A 19,639-nucleotide genomic window follows, 5' to 3' on the forward strand; every position below is an offset into this window, starting at 1 on the left:
TCCGAGTGGCAGGCAGTGACTAGTGGGGTACCGCAGGGATCGGTCCTAGAACCTGAGGAAATCTACATGATATAAGGGGTTAATTTCAAGTGCTTGCTGGGTAAAAGTTTTCAGACTTGACACTGGGCAAGTGTCGATGTGTAACTAGAGCTATTGTACGTACGCGGACTACAGCCAAGAACAGATGTCTACCCACCTAATGAGAATGTAGAAGTGAAATAATGAGTTCCTTTGATGTACCAATGACCTGATAACTTGTGACCGTAAGCAAAGCTAGCCTCCCAATATACGATTAAAGAGGACCTCCGGTTACACGATTCATGCCCTGTTATAGATTAACGGTTGACTTATGTGTCCAGGATCCTTCTGTTAATATGTCATCAATACCTGATGATTAATCTAAAATGTATCCTGATAGAGGAACAAAGGAATGTCAATTAAACTTGTTTGTTACACTGTATAAATATGGAACGCTTACGCTGTATCATTGGAATAGTAGCCTCACCCCTTGAGTAGAGGTGCTGATTCCCCTTGCAAGAAGAGAAATAAAAGGCCTGTCTGTCTGACGAATCCAAGTGTGTATTGAGTCATTACCCAGAGCTAAGAAGTAAGGCACTTCTACAATTTGGAGGTTCCACCGAGATGGCTTGCTGTACCAATTGGTGAGTTAACAGACGCCGAGTACGTTGCTCGGTTGGGAAAATCCCATCGGCCGAAGGTGGTGTTTTGCCACATTTTTGGGACTTTCCCTGCCAGAAGCATAGCTGCGCATAGTCTGTTTATTCCATTGGACAGTACTGCCATCGGGTAATTGACTCACAAGGTTCGGAGGTTAAACTGCCGTTGTGACTGCTTCCCTTTCAGAAACGGAACAGAGGACCAGCCATGAGGCGCTGACGCCCCGCGAACAGGATCGTGCAGAAAAGGACTGTATAAAGGTACCAGAGAGAGAAGGTTAAGTCAGGAATTTGATTAACTAAGGAGCTAGCGATTTATTGGAAATTGAACTAGCAAGGTTCCAGCTTGCTGAGAGAGAAGGTTAAGTCAGGAATTTGATTAACTAAGGAGCTAGCGATTTACTGGAAATTGAACTAGCAAGGTTCCAGCTTGAAGTTAGTTGGGACAAATTGAAGGCCCTTTTTGCTAAAGATTTGGCTAAAGGGAGTAGGGTAGAAGGAGAGAAGAGCTTGAAGTTAGCTGGGACAAATTGAAGGCCCTTTTTGCTAAAGATTTGGCTAAAGGGAATAGGGTAAAAAAAAGAGAGAAGAGTGGGCGATTGTCTGAAACACAGTGTCAATGTTTAATGTTTATGAGAGTGAGTATTTAACTACTTGTTATTATCAATCAACTTTGTCCAGTAAGGCTGCATAGGTTGGGGATTTAGTAACACTTTGGTTGTTGTTTAACAAGTGTATTGTTTATTGTTTATTGTTATATGTATTAATGTTTAGTCATGTCTGATCTGTAGAGGCGTCCCACGCAGATCATAGAGTGTTACGGAATTGTTGTATGTTTTAACTAAAATATTTAAGCTGAAAAAAAAACTGCAGAAGGGGTTGGAAAAGACCCAAGCCGGGGAAGTGAGTCCCGCAGCGGAATGTATGGTTGAGAAAATAGTGATGTCTTTTACATGATCCACTAAGCTATTGTGGATTCAGTATTTTCCCCAGTTAGAAATACCTTCCACGAGGGTTGAGAACCCTCGAGTTTTATACGTATGTATAGTTTATTAATCTGATCTGTAGGGGCGTACAACGCAGATCATGGATTGTCACGGGAGTTTAGATTGTTTTAAGTGAACCATTTAAGCTGCTAAAATGAGTGCTAGCGCCAGTAAGCCACCCGAGAAAGGCACGCCAGCAGCCTTTATGTTAAAGAACTGGTCAATCATCCATTGATCACCTACCAAATTGGTCCAAATGGACTGTAAATAAGACTAGACCCTTTCCCTCAGATAGTCATTTAACATAGAATTACTTGCCTCGAGAAATGTTTAACGGACAAGAGAGAAATAGAGAACAGCCAGATAAAAAGACTGCCTCTATGTTTGTTGAGTCAGAAAAAAAAAATTACCCCAAAGAAACACCTTTCTCCTCTATTATGGTAGGATAACAAGGTAACTATAGAAGGATGAATAGAGGGGAATATAGAGGAAGACGTGGTAGAGTAAGAGGGTATGGACGATCTGGTAATTGTTACAATTGCGGACAACCCAGACATTGGGCAAACCAATGCCCTGCGAAAAATCGTCAGAACAGAACCTCCAATAATGGACCTCCGTTAGAGAATAAAGGTTCTAATTTCACTGGCCATAACCCTGTTTCGGACCAGTCAGGAGGTTACCCTACAAACGGACAGGGATTTAGGAGAAATAGAGATCAGAATTACTGACTGACACCAGCAGCCCCAGGCGCCACAGACCACCAAATGCCCGTTGTTTCTTTAAATTCACGCAGCGAACCTGAAATTAAAATGCAAATAGCTGGGAGACCTATGTCATTTTAGTAGATACAGGAGCAACCTTTTCAGTGTTAGGGAAAGGATATTCTGAAGGAATGCCTATTAATGGGAAAAAGACCCCGATAGCTGGATTGGCTTGAATACTACAATGCTTGAATCAATCGACTCCCCTCACAGTAAAAGTAGAAGAATTTGAGGAAGAACACTCCTTTCTGTTATCAGGAGATGTCTCTATGAATTTATGTGGAAGAGACTTGCTGTGCAAAATGAATGCTACAATTATTTGCTCCCCATCAGGAGTAACGGTGGAAATCCAAGTAGATAAGGCATATGCGTACCCGGTAACAGAAATAAAACACCCTGTTCTTTACGCATGGGAAATTGCCGACCCAAGTTTGAGTCCCAAACTTGTCAGTCTGTTAGGAGCGTGGGGATTCGTTACAAGCTCCATAAAACAATACCAGGAATCCCTGAAACTAGGGAAATGGCATTCAAAATTGCACTGCACGGCCTGCTATGACAAAACAGGACAAGATTATCAGCCGTTTTTTAAAATTTAAAATACCTCCTAACTATTAGACTGCACAGCCCTATAAAGTTACAATTAATCCAGCTGCACCATTACCCAAAAGGTCACAGTATCCATTGTCAGAGAAAGCAGAAAAAGGAATTGAGCCAGTGATGGAATCATTGTTAAAACAGGGAGTTAACGCCGGATAGAATAAAGGTCGTTTGCAACACATCGTTGCCAAAAACTAAAAGAGAAATGAAGCATTTTCTAGGAATGACTGGCTATTGTAGACAATGGATATTGAACTATTCAGAAATAACCAGACATGAGCATGACAAATTTGGAAAATTCACGGTTACCTGACTTCCTCGGGAACCCAGATTAAAAATGCACAAGAAGTGCAAAATCTTTTACTAGCTATTCAGAGACCTAAACAGATTGCAATTATTAAGTGCCAAGCGCACACAGGGCATTTGGACAAGGTTGCGCTTGGAAACGCTGCTGCAGATAGCGCTAAGTCAGTAGCTATATCAAGTACTGAACGACAAGTTTCAGCCTTCCCTGTTAGGGAAAAGCCAGAGATACCGCAGCCCCCGTCCTTAGGTGATGTGCTGACCCATCAAGATAGGGCCAGTTCTGATGAAGTAAAGGAATGGGTTGTTAATCATTGTTTCAAAAAACACTGACGGCTTATGGGTTCATCATGACGGCCGCATGGTGGCACCCAAATCATTACTATCACCAATTGCCCGATGTGTTCATAAATTCACCCATGCGGGCAAAAGGGGGATGGCGGACTGTATCCTCAAGACCTGGTATGCACCAGGAATCTCAAAGTTGGCAAAACAAATATGTAAAAATTGTACTATCTGCCAGACCATGAATGCAGGGAAAATAAAGAAGGTACAGCCCGCATCCCACCCAAACCCCATGGGCCCTTTTGTACACTTGCAAATGGATTTTATTGAACTACCTGTGTGTATGAGCTTTAAATATGTATTAGTTATTGTTGATATGTTTTCAAGATGGATTGAAGCGTTTCCTTGTAGAAAGAGTGACGCCACTACTGTTGCTAAATGTTTATTGAAGGACATTGTACCTCGCTTTGGGATACCAGCAAAACTGTCAAGTGACAATGGGTCCCATTTTACGGGAACAGTGATTAAGGAACTGTGCAAAGCCTTACAGATTAATCAGCACCTCCATTGCAGTTATCATCCACAGTCGGCTGGACTAGTGGAAAGATATAACGGGATGCTGAAAAATAAGCTTGCAAAACTGTGTAAAAAAACTGGACTTAAATGGGTTGATTTATTACCCATAGCTTTAATGACAATGCGGTCTGCTACCAACAGAACTACAGGATTGTCGCCTCACGAGATCGTCATGGGAAGACCACAAAGATTGCCCTTTTCGGCACCTTTAACAGCTAAACAAATGGACATTCATAAAATGGAGGAAGATATGTTGAGTTATTGCATTGCACTAACAAAATGCATTTCTAGTTTCCATCAACAGGTGAAGGAAGCCCAGGTCGATCCCGCTGAAGGAAAGTGCCATACTTTCGAGCCAGGAGATAATGTCTATATAAAAATCTTCAAGCGAAAGAATGGCCTTCAACCCAGATTTGAGGGACCCTTCCAAGTACTCCTGACCACAAACACCGCTGTAAAAGTAAAGGAGCGACCAACATGGATACACGCGTCCCATTGTAAGAAGGCATCAGTTGAAGACGATACACTGCCAAGATGAACTGGATTTGGACTCTAATAAGACTGTTCCCTTTGTTAACGATAATTGAAACTGCCATATTGATTTATCAGATCCCCTGAAGGGCAAACCATGCATAGAAGAATGTGTACTTTTAAACAGTGATTTCTTTTATATTATATGCTATAACGAGACTATGAAGGTTCAGCTTCAGGATCACACTATGCAGGTACCCCCGTATCAACCCCTGAGTCTTAGGATTAGGCAGGATAAGGTAGTAGAAGAAGATAGATGGAGTGAGTGCAAATGTAACTACACTTTGACTAAAACTACTACTAAACCACCGGGTGCAGTCGAATGGCCCTATTGGGGATGGTGGAACCTGTCCACAGTACAAAATTTGACTAGTAAAAAATCTGGAAAGGAGAAGACGGAATAGGAATGATGCACCAGATATGGAACAAATTTGAAGCCTATAATAACACCTATTTCATCTGTGGGCATAGAGCATACCCTTGGTTACCACAAAATTGGACTGGGTCATGTTACTTGGGATATGTAGTGCCCTATATACATCATATTTCATCTTTGGATAGCCACCCTGGGACACGAGTAAAACGAGCCATTACAGAAACTGAAAGGTTCTTTGCTATAGCATTTCCCTGGTATGGAACAGGGAAGCTAGCAAGAGAATCTATAAACATGGCAGCAGTGCTGGAACAAATAGCCAATGATAAACGCAGAAATGGTGGCTATGCGCACTGTTGCTTTACAAAACCGCATGGCTCTGGACTAATTGTTGGCAAAAGGGGGCACATGTGCAATCATAAAAACCGAATGTTGCACCTATATCCCAGATAGCTCAGAAAATATCACCAATCTGGTAAACCACATAAAGGAGGCTGTAGAGAAACTACGTCAACCTGAACCATGGTCCATGTGGGATTGGATTTCAGGATGGGGAGGAGCACTAGGAAAGCAAATTTTGGAAGCCTTAATCGCAATTGTGATGATAATAATTTTAATTAGTTTATTGATTGGTTGTTTAAAATTATTGTGTACAAAAGTCCTTTCCTTATTAACGTCAACTCCTCCAGTACCAATGATGTCTGAATATGAGGATATTAAGGGTGAGACCTTTGGTGTAGAGTTTCTTAAACTTAGCGAAATAGATTGTCCTTAGAAAGGACAAAAGGGGGGAATGAGGAAATCTACATGATATAAGGGGTTAATTTCAAGTGCTTGCTGGGTAAAAGTTTTCAGACTTGACACTGGGCAAGTGTCGATGTGTAACTAGAGCTATTGTACGTACGCGGACTACAGCCAAGAACAGATGTCTGCCCACCTAATGAGAATGTAGAAGTGAAATAATGAGTTCCTTTGATGTACCAATGACCTGATAACTTGTGACCGTAAGCAAAGCTAGCCTCCCAATATACGATTAAAGAGGACCTCCGGTTACACGATTCATGCCCTGTTATAGATTAACAGTTGACTTATGTGTCCAGGATCCTTCTGTTAATATGTCATTAATACCTGATGATTAATCTAAAATGTATCCTGATAGAGGAACAAAGGAATGTCAATTAAACTTGTTTGTTACACTGTATAAATATGGAACGCTTACGCTGTATCATTGGAATAGTAGCCTCACCCCTTGAGTAGAGGTGCTGATTCCCCTCGCAAGAAGAGAAATAAAAGGCCTGTCCGTCTGACGAATCCAAGTGTGTATTGAGTCATTACCCAGAGCTAAGAAGTAAGGCACTTCTACAGACCCCAGCTGTTCACAATATATATTAATGATCTGGACGAGGGAATTGGATGTAATATCTCCAAATTTGCAGATGACACAAAGCTGGGTGGGAGAGTATGCTGTGAGGAGGATGTCGTGAAACTCCAGTACGATTTGGACAGGTTGGGTGATTGGGCAGAAACATGGCAAATGCACTATAATGTGGATAAATGTGAGGTTATCCACATTGGTGGCAAAAACAGGAAGGCAGATTATTATTTGAATGGCAATAGATTGGGAGAAGGGGAAGTGCAAAGAGACCTGGGTGTTATTGTGCACCAGCCGCTGAAGGTAAGCATGCAGGTGCAGCAGGCGGTTAAGAAGGCAAATGGTATGTTGGCCTTCATAGCAAGAGGGTTCGAGTACAGGAACAAGGATGTCTTGCTACAGTTGTACAGGGCCTTGGTGAGACCGCACCTTGAGTATTGTGTGCAGTTTTGGTCACCTTACTTGAGGAAGGACGTTCTTGCCATGGAGTGCAGCGAAGATTCACCAGGCTGATACCTGGGATGGCAGGAATGACGTATGAGGAGAGATTGTGTCGATTGGGCTTATACTCACTGGAGTTTAGAAGATTGAGAGGGGATCTCATCGAAACCTATAAAATTCTGTCAGGTCTGGACAGACTAGATGCAGGAAGGATGTTTCTGATGGCCGGGGAGTCATAGTCTAAGGATAAGGGGTAAGCCATTTAGGACTGAAATGAGGAGGAATTTCTTCACCCAGAGAGTGGTGACCCTGTGGAATTCTCTGCCACAGAGGACAGTGGAAGCCAGTTCATTAAATATATTCAAGAAAGAGTTGGATATATTTCTTGAGGCTAAAGGGATCAAGGGATATGGGGAGGAGGCAGGGACAGGGTACTGAATTTGGATGATCAGCCATGGTCTCATTGAATGGCGGCGCAGGCTCGAAGGGCCGAATGGCCTACTCCTGCTCCTATCTTCTATGTTTCTATGAAACTTTATCTTGCATATAGGGTGCAAGTATCCTATCAATCTGGGTTGGGAATGGATCCAAGTTCCATGGGCATCACCCAGTTCCCCCCAAAATATCAAATGTGGTACTGGCTGTTTCATGCAGTTATTTCAGGTTCTGAATATTGACTAGGTCATTGGGATGAGGTGGGTGATAGGCTTAGAGTGAAAGTGCATTCCTCCTCCACCTTCCCCTCCTCTACCTTCCCCTCCTCTTTCTTCACACGCACACAGTCTCCTTTTAAAAACTAAAGGAAGGAGGGAACGAGTAATAGTAAAAATGTTTGACAAAAAATATCCTTAATAAAACAGTGCAACACCAATGAACTGTATTCTCTCTTTGGGCTATTATGATACATACTTCTGTCCTGATGAAGGATGGCGATATGCTGGGGATAAGTGATACCCTAATCCGATTATCTAGTAAGCGTAACTTGGAATGTTTCCATTCTCCCCTGCCTTCCCCCAATCACCTGTTCTCACCTGTTCAGTACTAATGTCCAGCTTTGATCCCTGGTTCTTATCTGGGATAGAGAGAGGGATCCTATAAGTGGCCTTGGTGTTCCTGACTGAGGTGGGGAAGAAAATTGGCCAAAGTTCTTGCCTCTAGTTGGAAATGGGTAATGGTGTCCCACAAGATATATTTCTGTGGCCATTTCTGTTCACTGTGTCTATCAATGATTAGGCTATAAACCTAGAGAGAGGTGTCAAAATTTGCAGATGATGTCAAAATAGGAGGTATAGTTAATTACTTAGAAGATCAATGGAAGCTGTAAAGGGATATTGATAAGATGGTAGAATAAACTCAAAAGTGGCAGATGGACTCCAATGTCAGCAAGCGTGAGGTGATACAGTTTTTTTAAAAAAAAGCAGTAATACTCTGAATGGAAGTAGGCTTGGTGCTGTGAAAGAGCAGAGGAATTTGGGGGGTATAGGTTCCCAGGACATTAAAGGCAACACGTCCGATTGATAAGGCTTTTAAAAAGTGAATGGAATTCTAGGTTTTATCACGCAGTATAGAATATAAAAGCCGAGCTAATGGTGAGCCTATATAAAACCTCCCATTGGAGTATACTTTGGGAGGATATGGAGGCTTTAGAGAGGGTCCAATCTGGATTCTCAGATGCTGCCTGGTGTGAGGAAAGACTTGAAAAATTGCATCGTATTTGTTAGAACAATGCAGAAGTTGAAAAATTACCAAAGGATGGGACAGGTAAATAGAAGTATGTAGTTGAGGAGCCAAGAACGAGGGGACATAGATACATGATTAAATATAAGACACTTGGAACAGAGGGCAGGAGAAACGCCTTTAGCGAACTGAGGCTGTGAAATTCACTTCCAGGGTTAGTGGTTGAGGCAGAAACTGTCAACATGGTGGGTAAATGTCATCATTTGAACTATTTGCTCACATCAAGGTTAAACACCGACATGACTGGTTGGGCTGAATGTATTTCCATGATCACGGTCTAGTGACTTGTTCTGGAAAGCGTATGTATGTCGGGTGAGGACAGGTTCTGCATCTTTTTGGAGGAAATAGCCTGCTGACCTTCTGAAGAATGAGCACTTGGTGAGGGAACCAGGAAAATATTTTTACAATATATTAATGAGGTGCTACCGCTCACAATCATTGTATAAAATGCTCATCACCTATACATGCCACTGTGACTAACACCAAATTTACACCTATTTTATGAAAAACACCTGTAATCATTCTGGACAGGATAGATGAACACGATAAGCCTAAGAAATCCAGCTGGCTGTTGCTGAACACACACTGCGCTAATGATACTGAGGAAATACTGGCACCTTGAGGCTCTGAGAACTTGCCAACGCCTGTTGATACTAAAGTCCTGGGTTTTGGACAACACAGACAGCACTGGCACTGACTAATGTGGAAAACCCCTTTATACTCCTTGGTACCAAAAGTTTATCAGCATTGATCAGCACATCAAGAATCTTGGCACCAAATTCTATATAAATCACCGGGCAAATTATACATAATCCCTTTAAGGTGATAATTATTGGTTTTAGGACTCCTTTCAAAAAAGGACTCCCTTTGCTTGGAAGTGCTGAATTTGAGATGGTATTGCTGAAGCAACTGAAGCCAGTTGGTGCAGTTACTCTTTAGATTATATAAGGATGAATGGGAGACAAAGAAGGGGATCTAAAAAGTGGGGCCAGTTTTAACCTACCATGCCCGTTGGGAATAGGGCCAGGGGACCTTTAAAATTGGGCAATTTGATTTGCTGCCTTACTGCTTGTTCCATCTATAATCACACTGGTCGCCATCTTAAGTGAAAGATGGCTGCCATTAGGCTGGGAACTCTTCACTTCTATCCATGGGAACCTCCTACAATCCTTTGCCCTTTCTCTCTCAAATCTCCTCGCTTCCACTGTTCAAGTTCCCCTGGCTCCATTAGTTGGTGCATTTTAGTCCTAACTACAAGCGCGCTTACAACTGCACTTACGAAATCCTAACTGTCCAGCCTTTGGCCCTCCATTCACCATGACATTCCTACAGCTACCGATCAACCACACCCTCACCACCACCTTTGATATCCTAGTCGCTATTAAAACAATTACTCTCTCTCACCCTGGCTGTTCCCCTGGTACGGCCATCATCTTCGCTCCCTCAAGTCCAAGGGATGCAGTCTTGAACGGATATGGCAGACAACTGGTTTAGCCATTCACCACCAGATCTGGCTGGACCATGTAAAGCATTATCGGGTCCTGCTCTCGTTTGCCAAAACTGCTCACTATTCCAGGATCATTCTGAAATGCAAAGATAACCCCCGGCTCCTATTCTCTACTGCTAACAATCTTCTTAAACCCCTCTCCCCTGTCTCCGCCACACTCACCTCCAACAACAAGTGTGAGGAGCTCATGAACTTCTTTGTCTCAGATTGAGACCATCCGATCAGCTGCCTCTGCCACTCCCCTTCCTTCCCCTAGGTCACTGGGCCAAACTTGCTCTAAGGTTCCCCATTTCCCTAGCCTTAACCTCGCATCTTTCTCCAGTTTCTCTCCGATCTCCCCTCTTTACCTCTCCACACTCATCTTGTCCATGAGACCCACTTCCTGCTCCCTCAACCCTATTCCCATTAAACTGCCGACCACCCTACTTCCTTTTCTGGTTCCCATGTTAGCGGACATGGTTAATGGTTTGCTCTCCTCAGGTCCCCCTCTCCTTCAAATCTGCCGTCATCACCCCTCTCCTCAAAAAACAACACTTGACCCCTCTGTCCTTGCAAACTACCGCCCCATCTCCAACCTCCCTTTCCTCTCCAAAGTCCTTGAACGTGTTGTCGCCTCCCAAATCCGTGCCCATCTTTCCCAGGACGCCATGTTTGAATCTCTCCAATCTGGTTTCCGCCCCGCCACAATACCAAAACGGCACTCATCAAAGGCACAAATGACATCCTTTGTGACTGTGACAAAGGTAACCTATCCCTCCTCGTCCTTCTTGATCTGTCTGCAGCCTTTGACACGGTTGACCACTCCATCCACCTCCAACGCCTCTCCACCATCATCCAGCTGGCTGGGACTGCACTCGCCTGGTTCCATTCTTATCTATCTAATCGTAGCCAGAAAATCACCTGCAATGGCTTCTCTTCCCACACCTGCATTGTTACCTCTGGGGTCCCCAAAGGATCTATCCTTGGCTCCCTCCTAATTCTTATCTGTCTGCTGCCTCTTGGTGACATCTTCTGACATGTACGCTGACAACACCCAACTCTACCTCACCACTCTTATGTTCATTAATAAATAGACATTCTTATTATGAACAGAGCTAGCTTTTGCTAGACACTTTTATTGAGCACATGTAGACCAGGTACATTATCTGTAGAGGCATCCATCTTGACTGCTGCCTTGTGGGTAGCCTAGAGCCTCATGGGTAATGTAGTCTTAATATACATACAGCTGGGTAGTGTAGTCTTATATACATACAGCTATATACAGCTCTACACAGCTCTACGGCTCCACCTAGTGTCCACTATAGAATGACATGTTATTGATCATTACAGCCCCCTTTCTTTGAGGTTTAACAAAATCAATATCAATCAACTTTCAAGAAAACAATAAAGATAATATCAGTAACACTTTTGTTAGTGCTCTATAAACATAAACATTTTCAAAACAGTCAACACATTTTCAAAGCTTTACATTGTACTCAAAGATTAAGTCTATCAGGCTTTTTTACTTCACGTGTGGATCTTCTCAACACGGGTAAGTCTGATGTGTCTTCATGAGATTGTTCTGGCGGTGAATGACAAGATGCAGTTGCGGCATTGTTATCAATCTGCTCTTGAATAGTCTCTTGTGTTTTTAGGAGGGAACGGCGGTTCCTCCTGAGAATCTGTCCTTCCTCAGTTCTAACAGTGTATGACCTTGGTCCTACTTCCTGAAGAACTGTAGCTTTCCTGTTTCATGCATCTGGATCCTCAATCCTGACAACATCATCCCTTGTCAATGGTTTTAGAGTTTTGGATGACTTGTCATAGTATGATTTCTGTTTCAGCTTTAACAGTTGAAGTCTCTGTCTCAGTTCCTCACTTTGCTGTTCTTTTGCACAGCAGGGTAGCATGGTGCGCAACTTGCGACCCATTAGTAGTTCAGCAGGTGAAGAACCACAGTCTAAAGGTGAGGCTCGGTAGCTCAGCAGGGTGAGATAAGGATCAGACTTGCTTTCTGTCGCTTTCTTCAGTAGCTGCTTGAGAACTTGAACACCTTTCCCTGCCTTACCATTTGACTGAGCATACAAAGGACTGGATGTGATGTGCTGAAAGTCAATGTGCTGCAAACTGTTGCCACTCCTTACAGTTGAAGCACGGACCATTGTCGCTAACGGCAATCCTGGGAATTCCATGTCTGGCGAAGATGGATTTCACATGCATTATGACACTGCTTGCTGTGGTGCTTGAGAGCAGCGCCATCTCAGGATAGTTAGAATAGTAGTCAATCACTATTAGATAGTCTTTACCATTTAAATGAAAAAGGTCCATACCAACCTTTTGCCATGGTGCTGTTGGTATGTCAGCTACTATCATTGGTTCTTTTGCTTGTTTGTTTTGGTGTTTCTGACATGTCTCACATTTGCCTATCATGTTCTCAATGTCCTTATTTATGCCAGGCCAATAAACAGTGTCTCTTGCCCTCCTTTTGAATTTTTCAATTCCGAGGTGTCCCTCATGAATCCTTTTGAGCATGTCTTGACGTAGAGCCTGTGGAATGACTATTCTATTCTGTTTTAGTAATAGTCCACTTGCGACACTCAATTCTGACCTTATGTGAAAATATTTTGGACAGGAACCTTTTGGCCAACCATGATGAATGTTCTCTATTACTGTTTGTAATACTGTATCTTTTACTGTTTCTTCTGCTGTTTGCTTTGATTTTGTGTCTGACACGGGCAGCACAGCAGTGACCATACTCACATGAACATCCACGTCTTCTTCAGTAGAGCTCACATGACTCATTGTGGGTGCTTGGGATAGTGCATCTGCTAACACTATGTATTTGCCTGGTGTGTAGATCAGTTCAAAGTCATATCTTTGCAGCTTCATCATGAGTCGTTGAATCCTTGGAGACATCTCATTCAGGTTCTTTTTTATGATGGCAACCAGAGGGCTTTGGTCTGTCTCAACTGTGAAGGTGGGAAGTCCATATATGTAGCCATGAAACTTTTCTAGTCCAACTACCAAGCCTAGACATTCCTTTTCAATCTGGGCGTATCGACACTCAGTATCAGTCAATCTTCACCCTCTGCTTGTAGCAAGACCACACCTAGGCCATCTTTTGATGCATCCGTTGACACTTTGATTCTTTTTGTTGGGTCAAAGAAGGTGAGTACAGGTGTGGTTGTCAGCACTGTTTTGAGGTTTATCCATTCTTGTTCATGTCTTTCTGTCCATGCGAACTCATTTGTTTTATGTAGCAGGTCTCGCAGACAGGCTGTCTTGGCTGACAAGTTAGGAATGAACTTTCCAATGAAGTTTATCATCCCCATGATGCGTAGCACTCCTTTTTTGTCAGTGGGTCGGGGCATTTTGAGTATGGCGTTTACTTTTTCCATATCTGGCTCTATTCCTTTACCAGATAGATTATCTCCTCGGAAAGTGACTTCCTGGACGCCAAACTGACACTTGGCTTTGTTGAACTTCAGTCCATTCCGGCGTATGCTCTGTAGCACTTTAGTCAGTCTCTCATTGTGTTCTTTCAGTGTGGAGCCCCAGATGATGATGTCATCAACATAGACCCGAACTCCTTCCAGACCTTCAATTATGTGTTCCATCGCTCTATGAAAGATTTCAGATGCAGATATTATCCCGAAAGGCATTCTGAGGAAACAATACCTGCCAAATGGTGTGTTGAAGGTACAGTATTTGGTGCTCTCTTCATCCAGTTTTAGTTGCCAAAATCCTTGTGAGGCATCGAGCTTTGTAAAGTATCTGGCACCTGACATTTCACTGGTGATTTCTTCTCGCTTGGGAATCTGGTAGTGTTCACGTTTTATGTTTGCATTTAAGTCCTTTGGATCCATGCATATTCTTAGATCATTGTTCTTTTTCTTTACACATACCATGGAGTTAACCCAGTCTGTTGGCTCTTCAACTTTCCTGATGACTCCTAGTGTGGTCATTCTGTCCAGTTCATTCTTGAGCCGGTCACGCAGGGTTGCTGGAACTCTTCATGGAGCATGTACCACTGGCTGAGCATCCTCCTTTAGCTGGATCTTGTAAGTGAATGGTAGAACTCCAAATCCTTTGAACACATCCTGGAAATTATTTACTACAGAATCCACTGAGTCATCTGGTCTGCTTATGGCACAGTTTATACGGTAGACTCTCTGGACCAGTTCTAAGTCCTCACAAGCTTTGTCACCCAGTAGTGAATCAAGTCTTTCAGCCACAACAGAAAACATGAGATGATGCACTTTGTCTTTGACTGTCACTTTAAGTCTGCATACACCTAAGCTATCTATTTTCTGTCCATTATAGTCCTTCAGTAGTACTGACTTTTTCTGTATTTTGGGCTTTTCTTTCATATTGTTAATGTCACTCATACTGATTAAGTTTGCTTTTGCCCCAGTGTCTAGTTTCAAGGTAACGAATGCTCCATTTACCTGCAGTGGGATCATCCATTTGTCCTCTTTTACTGCATTAACTTTATGTTCAGCATTGTCCATTTCTGAGGGCTGCACATTTTCTGTATCCTTTTTGATGTTGTCACATGACACCATTCCAACAAAAAATGTCTCACTTAAATCAGTGTCCTCAATTACATTAACTCGTTGCCCTTTCTTAGTTTTTACTTTTGAAAAGCATTGTTTGGCAAAGTGATTCTTTCCATTACACTTTGTGCACATTTTTCCAAATGCTGGGCATTGTCTTAACTGGTGTTTGTAACCACAGCATTTACAATTAAAAATTTCATCCTCCGATTGCTTTTCATTTCTGTTCTGCCCACGTTTCTTCCCCTTGTAGGACACAGCACCGACAGCAGCATTATCACTCATTACAATCGCATCATTATTGATTTCACTGAAAGTCTTCGCGTGCGTTCGGGCTAGCTCGCTGGCTTGGCATATTTTCACCGCATTTTCCAAATTTATTTCGGTTTCTCTCAACAGACGTTCCCTGACTTTTTTTATCATGAATACCAAACACAATCTGGTCACGAATCATGGATGCTTTGAGCTCAGAGAAATTACATGTCTGTGCTTTCAGTTTCAGATCAGTTATAAAGCAATCAAAAGTCTCATTTTGCTGCTGTGTCCGAGAATGGAAGATGTATCTTTCAAAGGTCTCATTCTTTTTGGGAGAGCAATGTGCATCAAATTTTTTTAGCACATCTTCTAAGTTTTCTCTGTTCTCTTCTGGATTAAATACAAATGTATTAAATACCTCTATCGCCTGTGGGCCTGCAACCGTAAGCAGCAACGCTATCTTCCTTGCGTCTGGCTTCGTACCGAATCCGATGGCTGCAATGTAGAGTTCGAATTGTTGTTTAAGAGTCTGCCAATTGTAGTTGATATTTCCTGTGAGTTTCAAACGCTCTGGTGGATTCAAATTCTCCATTTCGCTTTTCACATTTTTCAGCAGATCTTCCCCATCCTGGTACCATCTTATGTTCATTAATAAATAGACATTCTTATTATGAACACAACTAGCTTTTGCTAGACACTTTTATTGAGCACATGTGGACTAGGTACAGTATCTGTAGAGGCATCCATCTTGGCTGCTGCCTTGTGGGTAGCCTAGTGCCTCGTGGGTAATGTAGTCTTAATATACATACAGCTGGGTAGTGTAGTCTTATATACATACAGCTATATACAGCTCTACGGCTCCACCTAGTGTCCACTATAGAATGACATGTTATTGATCATTACAACCACCACTTCTCTCGACCCCTGCACGGTCTCTAAATTGCCACATTGCTTGACCGACATCCAGTACTGGATGAGCAGAAATTTTCTCCAATTAAATATTGGAAAGACCAAAGCTATTGTCTTCCGGCCCCGCCACAAACTCCGTTCCCTACCCACCAACTCCATCCCTCTCCCTAGCATCTGTCTGAGGCTGAACCACACTGTTTACGACCTTGATGTAATATGTGACCTTGAAATGAGCTTCCGACCTCATATCCACGCATAACTAAGACCGTCTATTTCCACCTCCGTAACATCGCCTGTCTCCACCCTTGCCTCAGCTCATCTGCTGCTGAAACCCTCATCCATGCCTTTGTTACCTCTAGACTTGACTATTCCAACACACTCGTGGCTGGCCTCCCACGTTCTACCCTCTGTAAACTTGAGGTCATCCAAAACTCGGCTGCCCGTGTCCTAACTTGCACTGAGTCCCGTTCACCCATTACCCCTGTGCTCGCTGACCTACATTGGCTCCCGGTTAAGTAATGCGTCGATTTCAAAATTCTCATCCTTGTTTTCAAATCCCTTCATGGCCTCGCCCCTCCCTATCTCTGTAATCTCCTTCAGCCCCACAACCCCCCACCCCTCCGAGATATCTGCGCTCCTCAAATTCTGTCCTCTTGAGCATCCCTGATTATAATCGCTCAACCATTGGTGGCCGTGCCTTCAGCTGCCTAGGCCCTAAGCTTTGGAATTCCCTCCCTAAATCTCACCGCCTCTCTTACCTCCTTTAAGACGTTCCTTAAAACCTGCCTCTTTGACCAAGCTTTTAGTCATCTGTCCTAACTTCTTATGTGGCTCGGTGTCAAATTTTTGTCTTATAACACTCCTGTGAAGCATCTCGAGATGTTTTACTACGTTAAAGGCACTATATAAATACAAGTTGTTGTTGTTGTTCTACACAGGTATCAAGTGCCAAGATTGAAGTGAGTATCCTTTGTCTCCTACGAGACAGCCTTTAAGTCTGCTTCCTGGGATGAAAAGTCTGGAATGTTGGACTGCCTCAGAAAAATGCATCATGACAACTTCCAGGGAATCTGGAGCAGACCTTCAGGAACTTAAATGTAATTTATATTTCCTGTTTACTTCCTGCTTTCAGCCTGCGTGTCTCAGTGAGGATTCGCTAATCTCATTGGTTGAAAAGCCTCGCTGCTGCTTGCCCGCAGACGTCATCTATCCCCTGCAGAGGGTGCCACATTCAAATAGACAGCAGATAACTGGAAGTCTCCGCTAACAAGCCTGCCAAAAGTCTGTGGGGAACTGTATGCAAGGTGAACGCCGCTCACTACAAAATCCAGGCCCATATGTTTGGTCAAATGAAAATTAATATCCTGATAATATGCTGGGCTTTTCTGACAAAAGTGAGACTGAAGCTGGATGTTGGGGGTGCCTCTAAGAAAAATATGTTGTTATTGTCTAGGAGTAAGGAAGCATTAAACTAATCCATAATAAAGTGATACACACTAATGAAGCATTGGCTAAATAACAATATTCTTGAAGTTGGTAATCCTGTTGATTTTAAGGATCATTCCTTTCTAATATTACTTATGAAATGGCCTTTACCAAGCACACTCACTTGCTTGTAATGCATTTAGGCTACTATTAATCTGATCTGATGTTTCAAGGGAAATAAAGAAGATATTGATAATATGTAGGCCATTTAGGATTATACATGATTCTTTGTGTACTTTTCTGTATTTTTTCATCTAACAAGAGGAGCGAGGAATGTAGCTGCCATTTACCAAGGAAACTGCATGTCATTCACAGGTCTGTATTGGCTCAGTACATCACTTCCATGATTTAGGAAAACTCAGGTAGAGGGCCCAGTCTGCACGTTATCTTGAAGAAAAGCTCTGGTCTATGAGGTTGAGAGCTGCAAGTATCAAATGGGGCAGAAGATACTTCGGCTTTCCGCTATAAACCTGACAAAGTCCATCAATTGTTTGAAAAGGGATGTGGAGGACTTGCCAAAATTAACGGCAGGACCTCATTAACATTTTTTTGTTCTGTTTCCCGCCCAGCAGCCGGTCAAATGGACAGCCTGGCCAGTGGCCAAGAGGGAACACCAGTGGCAGGAGGCTGCAGCCAGGGACCCATTGGGGACGGTCCCTGGCAATCGAGAGGGAGGACAGAGGTCAGAAATAGGAAGGGCTGGGGTTGGGGGTGGGAGGGAGGCTGGTGATCGGGGCTGGGAGGGAGGCTGGTGATCGGGGCTGGGAGGGAGGCCAAAGGCTTCCTTGAGGGGCCGGGGGAGCACAGCTGCTCCTTCTGGCCCAGAAGGAATACTGAAAAAGGCACTTACCTTGTCAAGCCGGCAGCTCCTGCCTCTCTTTCACTGCTGAGATTCCCGACCCCTGGGAAACCCATGCAGCACCCCATGCCCATCACCAAGAGTGGCTCGGTAGCACCACTACTGACCGAGCTGGCCGTGTCCTGAAGGATATAGCTGCCAGACTGGGCCTGAGGTTCCTGGTGAGAGAACCAACACGAGGGAAATTTCTACTTGACCTCGTCCTCACCAATCTACCGGTCACAGATGCATCTGTCCATGACAGTATTGGTAGGAGAGACCACTGCACAGTCCTTGTGGAGACGAAGTCCCGTCTTCACACTGAGGACACCCTCCATCGTGTTGTGTGGCACTACCACCGTGCTAAATGGGATAGATTCAGAACAGATTTAGCAGCTCAAAACTGGGCATCCATGAGGCATTGTGGGCCACCAGCAGCAGCAGAATTGTAATCCACCACAATCTGTAATCTCATGGCCCGGCATATCCCTCACCCTACCATTACCATCAAGCCAGGAGACCAGCCCTGGTTTAATGGGGAGTGCAGGAGCAGCAGCAGGTGTACCTAAAAATGAGATGGCAACCTGGTGAAGCTACAACACAGGACTACATACATGCTAAACAGTGGAAACAGCATGCTATTGACAGGGCTAAGCGATCCCACATTCAACAAATCAGATCAAAGCTCTGTAGTCCTACCACATCCAGTTATGGTGGACAATTAAACAACTAATTGGAGGAGGAGACTCTATGAACATCCCCATCCTCAACAATGGTGAAGCACAGCATGTGATTGCATAAGGCAAGGCTGAAGCGTTTGCAACCATCGTCAGCCAGAAGTGCCGAGTGGATGATCCATATCGGCCACCTCCCGAGGTCCCCACCATCACAAGCCAGTCTTCAGCCAATTTGATTTACTCCATATGATATCAAGAAACGGCTAAGCGCATTAGATACAGCAAAGGCTATCGTCCCCGACAACATCCCGCCTGTCGTGCTGAAGACTTATGCTCCAGAACTAGTCACGCCTCTAGCCAAACTGTTCCAGTACAGCTACAACACCGGCATCGAGCCGACAATGTGGAAAATTGCCCAGGTGTGTCCTGTCCACAAAAAGCAGCACAAATCCAATCCGGCCAATTACAGCCCCATCAGTCGACCCTCAATCATCAGCAAAATGATGAAAGCTGTTGTTGACAGTGCTATCAAGTGGCACTTACTCACCAATAACCTGCTCACCAATGCTCAGTTTGGGTTCCGCCAGGACCACTCAGCTCCAGACCTCATTACAGCCTTGGTCCAAACATGGACAAAAGAGCTGAATTTCAGAGGTGAGCTGAGAGTGACTGCCCTTGTCATCAAGGCAGCATTTGACCGAGTGTGGCATCAAGGAGCCCTAGCAAAATTGAAGTCAATGGGAACCAAGGGGAAAACTCTCCACTTGCTGGAGTCGTACCTGGTACAAAGGAAG

The sequence above is a fragment of the Somniosus microcephalus genome, chromosome 3 (assembly GCF_052327205.1).
Source record: "Somniosus microcephalus isolate GS21.2 chromosome 3, FLI_Smic_1.0, whole genome shotgun sequence".
NCBI classification, from domain to species: domain Eukaryota; kingdom Metazoa; phylum Chordata; class Chondrichthyes; order Squaliformes; family Somniosidae; genus Somniosus; species Somniosus microcephalus.